General features: G+C 38.1%; 1 non-coding gene across 1 annotated transcript; it reads right to left on the reverse strand.

Annotated features, from left to right (window-relative positions):
* Positions 1–3,566: 3,566 nt before the first annotated feature.
* On the reverse strand, positions 3,567–3,638 carry Trnaa-cgc. The gene has a single exon. It is a non-coding gene; the product is annotated as a tRNA-Ala (tRNA).
* Positions 3,639–8,474: the final 4,836 nt, after the last annotated feature.

An 8,474-nucleotide genomic window follows, 5' to 3' on the forward strand; every position in this document is an offset into this window, starting at 1 on the left:
ATTTAGTCTCAGGCTAACCAGTGATTGATAGCATGAGCAGTGATTCAGCTAGCCTGTCAGTCATTGAGTCTCAGGCTAACCAGTGATTGATAGCATGAGCAGTGATCCAGCTAGCCTGTCAGTCATTGAGTCTCAGGCTAACCAGTGATTGATAGCATGAGCAGTGATCCAGCTAGCCTGTCAGTCATTGAGTCTCAGGCTAACCAGTGGTTGATAGCATGAGCAGTGATCCAGCTGTCTCTAGTGGCCTGTAAGTCATTGAGTCTCAGGATACCCAGTGATTGATATCATGAGCAGTGATCCAGCTAGCATGTAAGTCATTGAGTATCAGGCTTCCCAGTGGTTGATAGCATGAGCAGTGATCAAAACCTTTGGGGTACAATGACACAATGAGCCAGATTTTAACGTTTGTCAGCTCTTTGGACATCTTTCTGTTAGACAGATATAAAGTGCTACCAATGAAATGAACTTAATCATTCATATAATAACTGATTGAATGCATTACCTATGTAGCAGGGCGAGAAGTCATCCCATAGATGACATCCTTGTGACGGGGTTAACGTCTTTGGCCATGTGGACAAGGCGTCTGACTTCGGATCAGAAGGCCTGTGGTTTGATTATAATTTACAAAGGTTAATTTCTTAAACTATTTAGATGAAGTTATTACACACATACTAACTCAAATATATTTAAACAACATATTTTCTATCAAGCGGTGACATTAGTATGTTGTGAATTTGTTTATAATAATTGAGTGAGTGAGTTGGGTTAAACGCCTCTTTTAACAGTATTCCAGTTATATCACGGCGTGTCAGCTTAATGTAGGAGGAAAGAGGTGCAGGTCTCAGACGTTTATCACTTCGGTGAAACCCACAAGAACGGGTATGGTGCTGACAAACCTAGAAACATAATCGGGGCGAACCGGGATTCAAACCCACAATTATAGGTTTCTGGCATGCCCAATGCAACTCTGAACGGCAAATCGCGGCGCCTTACACAACTGGGCCCCCCGTGCCCCCTGTTTATAATAAGAAACATGCTGTTGTAATGTGATGAATGTAAATGCTGTATGATACGTGTAGATACTGTGTGATACATTAGATGCCAAGGTTTGCACTGGCTTGAAAAGAATATGAATCTGCCTGCAACATGTCGTAACATTTGATAGAGTTTCTTGAAATGAACTTGAATTTGACAAATATGTCAATTCATAAAAATAAATATATTAATGGGCTTTTGTCTTCAACGCATGTGATTATGGCGTGATGTCATGATGCAAAAGAATGGCTGGAAAATTGATCTATAAATAATACTGAGACACTGGGGTGCATATACTGTAGTTGACTAAAGTTTTATCATTATGCAAACATATAAAGTCAGAAGGAATGTGTGCATAGTCAGAAAGAAATGTGAACATTTGTCACTTGTAGTGTAACCATGGAGTTCTAGATAATTTTTGTCATTAAACAATATAATCATGTGACTAACGATGGGTCCGGATAGTCCTGTGGGTACCCGGGTCCTACTCAGTACCCACCCGACGCAAGTACCCGAGTTACCCGTCCCAGCCCTACCAGTCTGACAATGAAAGAAAGTAAGAATGTTTTGCGGGTAATGCATCTGCTTGAATACACTATAATTTCATGTTAACCGTGAAGAGTGTGATCATTGCCTTGAACGGGCCTTAAAACACCCTTACATTTTGGTGGCTCAAGTTTTGTCTGAATGATTGATGGACACTTTATGTGATTCATTCTGTTTTGTTGTTGTTTGTTTCTTGTTTAACGCGTCACTCAGCAATATTCCAGCTATATGATAGCGGTCTACAATATTCAAATCTGGACCAAACAATCCACTGATTGACATCATGAGCATCGATCCACGCAATTGGGATACGATGACATGCATCAACCAAGTCAGCGACCCTGAATACCCGATCCCGTTAGTCGCCTCTTACAGCAAGCATGGGATGCTGAAGATCAATTCTAACCAGGATCTTCACAGGTTCTCCTGTTTTAGACATATGGAAGTAATAATGGTTTGTGCCGTACACGTCACGATGTCAATGAGTCACATCATTTGACAGTCATTGCATGCTAGCCTGAACAGTCATTTTCTGTTTCCCTGAAGAAACGGCCAAAACTCCACACACACACAAAAAAGTATATAAATAATAATAATAGATTATTTATATTGCTTATATTTCCACACCACTCAGGGGCATGCTCAAAGTGAAATTATTTCCCTGGTCTCTAGATCAGTGTGCACTCAAGAATCATTCTCAGCTCCCTGGGGAGTATACAATCCAAGCTGCTTGTTAGGCGCTAGAAGGTTTATAACATGTCAAATATGGAAGACATGTTTTTCCTTGGTGACAGAGGCCTCTTTGAAATGCAACCTTTTAAAGTACGACTAGAATCGTCACATGTGGTTTAATTAAAGCAACATGTTGAAATTCTCGGTCAAACCATCAACACTAGTGTGTATATTTCAAATAATGTATTCTAATAGGAATCATTTGAAACATCTGAGCATTGAACTAGTTTGTTTATATATGAATGATTTGGCATGCGATAGTAATCTAGGGAGGTTCAAACTGCTGTTTGTTGACACAGTGGCGCCAACCTGACGATGACCCAACACTGAAATTAGGAACTGTTCCAAATCTGTGAAAAAAAAGATACAGCAAAGAATTCATGATAAATTGTCACAGAAATTTAGATGAAAAAGAAGTTTTCTATTTAAAACATTTGCTCTCATTGTGAGTAATTTATATAAGAAGAGGAAACGATTATGACTATGGTTTGTGCATTTGGACTTTTATTCTTATTGCTTTTAGGGTAGTATTTATAGAGAATCTCACCCTCGTGTCTTTTGATATCAAATATATCAACACTCGTTGATAAAAGTGGAAATACACCAAGGCTTGCTGAGGTGATTTTCCACTTAAAATGAGTGTTGATATATTTGATATCAAAAGACACGAGGGTGAAATTTTATTTATCATCCAACATCATTCTTCCAACTTTTGCAGTTTGTAGACAGTAATAAACAGTGTCTTAAGTGTAAAAGGTACTGTTAACAGCTTCAGAAGCAGAGCCATGAGTGATGTCATTTGATTGTGACGTCATGGTAACCAATGGCGTCACGATGGCCTGCAAAACATTGTGATGCAATTTCATTGCAGGGATATCTAAAAATGCATGTAGATATCGCTTGATCTCACCCTAGCATATATCCTATGGGAGCCAGTTTTGGATGATGAACATTGGTCAATAACTTTTGGTTTCAAACTTAAGAATTTCAAAAGGTCTACCAAGAAGGGAACATGTCTAAAAAAGAATGATAAATTGAGAGTTTGAGTCTGTAAAACTTTCTTGAAATGTTTTACAAATATTATCATTAATGAAAATCATGCAATTCACAGCAGCTTCAAATAATGTCAGTCAGTCAGTCACTCAGTAAGTATTTTCTAAACAATTTCTGTTTTCGGAATTTTGACTCGTTAAGAGAGTATGTACACATATGCAATGAAATAAATTATATGTTTTGAAAATAAAAAGTGGTGGAGATGCCGGGGATCGAACCCGGGGCCTTTCACATGCGAAGCGAACGCTCTACCACTGAGCTACATCCCCTTGTTCCGGAGTGAGGAATTTTATAAATTACATTGCTGTTAAAATTTTCTAGCGTTACTCTATCTAAAATCAAATCGTTGAATGAATTCCTGTGTTGTACACATGTAAATGTATTATTATATTAATGGTTCTGAATGCTACAATGAACCTGTGATATTAATATCGAGAAGCACTACACAACAAGCGAAGGGAGATAATTGCTGTAGCTCGAGTATCACAATGTAAATTTGAAGGGAACCTGAATCATCTAGGCAACAGTGGGTCAATCTCCCGAACACGGAAGTAAATACGTCGTGTCGTACACTTTGATCTCCCGAGCAAGATATATTAGTTTCCTTCCGTTTAGACGAGCAGAAGGATGGACACGTTGTTTTCGATAAAGTATTAAAGTTAATCAACTGAAATATTGTACATTATACTGTATTGGAAGATACACACTATAGGCCTAATATTTTGTGTCTCGACAGTTGCTTGTTTTAGTATTACCGTACAAAATAAACTGCCGGGTCATTGAAAGTATACAACCGTGTTTGTGGGTGGCTGAAATGAAACAAACGCGAAATGGTTCTTCGATGGTGATGTATTTCATATGGGCAACGAACTTGCGGTGTTTCAGCGAATGTTTTCACCGTAGTAACGTTTTGATAACGTTTGACTTTTTGTGGTCAAATCCAATTTTCAAGTTTTGCCCGACAGTTTAGAAGTAGTCGCCGATGATATAAGACATATTTTATTTTGACATCTCTAATTTAATGAATAAAAAGAACATGTTTATGCCTGTATACGTGTTTAAAACTTCCTGGGTGTATTAAATTAACTTTTCATTAAATCTTAATTTTCACAAGAAGGATGTATGACTTAGCTAGATTATTTCGACAGTAATAATTATAAGAACTCATTGTTCACCGCAATGTATGTGTGAAAACTCTCACCCTCGTGTATTTTGACATCAAATATATGAACACGAGTCAACAGAAGGTTTAATTTTAGACTTTTGATGACGAGGGTTCGTACGTATACTTGATATCAAAGGACATGAGGGTGAGATTCTATGTATCATCCCAAATAATTTGTCCAACTTTTTCAGTTTGTAATTAAGAAATAAACGACGAGTACTTTACCTTTAATTGTTTGTTTAATTATCAGCCACCAACAAACATGGGTGTATACTTTCTTTTGTCCGGCAGTTTATCCCATATTTGTATTTTAATAGGATGATGTCATTGTTTAAACGTAAACAATAGAGTTTATTTTTTTAATGTCTTTCTAATAAGGAAATATATATTTAGCAGTGCTTAGTTTTTCCACGGGCTTGTATATAGGTCCGTGGTTTTTCCCAAGGTGAATAGGATTGTAGTCAAAACGGTCTCATGTCAGAACGGTCTCAAAACTCAAAAGTCAAAAGGGCCACACACAAAATTAAAAATGGCGACAAACCCATGGTCAAAAGTACCAAACAAAAATTAAAAATGGCGACAAACCCATGGTCAAAAGTACCAAACAAAAATTAAAAATGGCGACAAACCGATGGTCAAAAGAGCCACAAAAAAATCAAAATGGCCACAAACCCACGGTCAAAAGGGCCACAAAAAATTCATAAGGGCCACAAACCCATAGTCAAAACGGCCACAACAAAAAAGTCAAAATGTCCATGATAATAAATAAATGTGAGCAGGATGTGAACAGAGTATAAATGTTAGATGTTGTTACAATGTAATATCTTCCAGTAGAGTTCACGGGTTGTTTTAACCAATCTCATCACTTTACTTTCATCTGTGTACTGACCAGCGTACTAATCTGTTGTGAAAACATGAATGAACTTTTATCCCCATGAGGAAACCCTTCAGTGTTTTTATTTCAAACTAATCCTACATAAGGATGCGTGTAGGTGAATATACCCGTCCTGTTCATGTGGCCGCGTTTCGGGGATGAAGAGTGAGTGAGTATGGTTTTACGCCGCTTTTAGCAATATTCCAGCAACATCACGGCGGGGGACATCAGAAATGGGCTTCACACATTGTACCCATGTCGGGAATCGAACCCGGGTCTTCGGCGTGACGAGCGAACGCTTTAACCACTAGGCTACCCGACCGCCCCTCGAGTGTGAAGACCCTGATGCTCTGTTCTAATTTACCTACAAAATATTAAGTATTGATGACACCTGTCACTCAAAATCTGATGTGCAGCATCCACTTACATTTGACCTAGATGTTATCACATTCAGATAATGCGTGCAGCAACCAGTTTAGTGATAAAGATTCATAGACCGTTGATAAACAGCCAGATCAGGTTGATAGCAGTTAATACATGCACATGCACGAACTCGAGCACAGAAAAAGTTTCACACTTCACTCAGATAATCAGGTCCATGCGTGAGGGTCAAGGTGACCTAGTTGTGGACATTATCATACAATGTCGTGCACAAATGTCTCAGTGTTTCATTAAAAAAATCTTAAACATGAAAATTTGAAAACAATTAATGTTTAGTGAATGTTTGTTTGTTGTTTAACGCCGCACTCAGCAATATTCCAGCTATATGACGGCGGTCTGTAAATAATCGAGTCTGGACCAGACAATCCAGTGATTGATATCATGAGCATCGATCCACGCAATTGGGATACGATGACATGCATCAACCAAGTCAGCGAGCCTGACCACCCGATCCCGTTAGTCGCTTCTTACGACAAGCATAGTCGCCTTTTACGGCAAGCATGGGTTGCTGAAGACCTATTCTCATCCGGATCTTCACGGGTCGTTTAGTGAATGTGGTTTAACGTCACCTAGAACAGTATTTCATCTATACCACGGCGTGTCGGCAAATTGTGGGAGGAAACACCGAAGTAATACAGGCCTCAGACCTTTAATTACCATTTCGGTGAAATCAACGAGCACGGGTATCGTGCTGACAAACATAATCAGGGAAATTCCGACCCACGATCATAGGAGCCTGACCACCCGATGCTGTTAGTCGCCTCTTACGACAAGCATATTTGCCTTTTAAAAACAGATATATGTTTAAATAGTATAGCCTGTATATATCTTTCTGGTATGCCGCCGTGATATTGCTAGAATATTGCTTCAAAAATGCTACTCCCTGACTTTCTAGTATGTCCCGTAGGTTGTTATATAGTATTCCCTATATAGGTTATACAGTTTGTCCCGTATATGTTTATATAGGTAAGGATACATTTATGGATCACTGTTAGAACCTACACCGAAACGTCGCTCTTAATTGTAATAAAGAAGTTGTTCATCCATATATCTTATCCTTACTCCAACTTCTAAATGCCTATCAAAGAAGTTATGTTTATAAAGTATAGCCAGTTTAAATGAAACCAACTCATTTTATAGTAATACATATCTACTTTTAGTTTGAAATAAAAATATTTCCGGACGGTCCACTTTTACACATTGTCCGGAAAGTTGTTCTGTTTGAATGAATGTGAAGAAATAGCAAATATTCAAGTATCTTTATAAAAAAGTTATTTCGTTATTATCTTGTGAACGTTATGTCCTGAGGTCACACAGTATAGAAAGTTCAATCTTACGTCATCAAACAACACCTCGTGTGGTATTCTCTACACTACATTACGCCCAGGTAAAATCTCAGGTACTTCTGATACCTGTTACAAAAAATGTTCAACACGAACATGAAAAGGGTAGGTATAAATAAAACCTAACCTATCCCTTAATCGCTTAACTAACTAGTTTATTGAGACTGTAAGATTACCACACAAAGCAGTCGTGCAGGTGGACACCTTCTTGCCGGGGGAGGTCGGACCTTGACGAGTGCAGGAGCAGACTTTGAAGTTCAGCGCGGACTTAAAGGCACAGCATGGGACGACACGCTGGTTTAAACTGAGGCGTGCCTTCTTTGTAAGTTGTCTCAGAGATTACGGAATCTTACGCCCACAATCAGAAAACTACATTGTATGTGCTTAAAAGTGATTAATCGGTACGTACGCAATCTATGTGGCGAACTGCTATCGCCAAATTAAATCGTGCCGTTTTAATTTCCACCAAATCTGCATACTTCTGAAAATTACTTCCTCCCATACATACTCTAACTTCCTCAAGACAGCACATGCACTTTTGTACCAAATGGAAAAAAACAACATTAAAAAATGAAAAAAAACTACTCGTGATGTATATATGTTACAGGAAACAAGTATAATCAGTGATTAAGTCTAATGACTGAAAATTTCAGTGATTATGTCTAATAACTGATTCACTCGGTGGTTATGTCTAATTACTGAAATCTTCAGTATTTAGACATAATCACTGAAATGAACCAAGGGATTTTATACTTGTTTACTGAAAGCATATTCCTGCCTTGTTTTTATAATGTGTGCTAGTTTTGAAATTAGATTAAATACAACCTCCTGTAACCAGATACCTATATCACAGAAATAAGCTTAAACAGTTCAATCTTTTATTTCATAAAATGGTATGACGTGAATGGTATGACATGAATGGTATGACAAATAGCAGTCAGATGGACACTCAGGAATGTTTGTTTGCACATGAAAGACTTGAATGACATCTAGAATTACATTGCATCTTGGCCTTAAAACATTTGCAGCGATTGGTCTGACACCGTTTAGTTCCAACACAATTACACCTTACAAAGCCTTGACCACCACAGACTGAGTCAAGTTGAACCGCTTGACGCAAAGAGAGTGTTCGATCGAGATGTTGTTACAACACATGATTCTGTTTGTTTACAGGAGTTTGGCTAAGGACAGGATTATGAAGCCTTCTCACAAGTTATTATAAAAAGGCAGGGATATGCTTTCAGTAAACAAGTATAAAATCCCTTGGTTCATTTCAGTGATT

The sequence above is a fragment of the Haliotis rufescens genome, unplaced genomic scaffold, assembly GCF_023055435.1.
Source record: "Haliotis rufescens isolate VD_foot unplaced genomic scaffold, xgHalRufe1.0.p SCAF_8, whole genome shotgun sequence".
Classification (NCBI taxonomy): domain Eukaryota; kingdom Metazoa; phylum Mollusca; class Gastropoda; order Lepetellida; family Haliotidae; genus Haliotis; species Haliotis rufescens.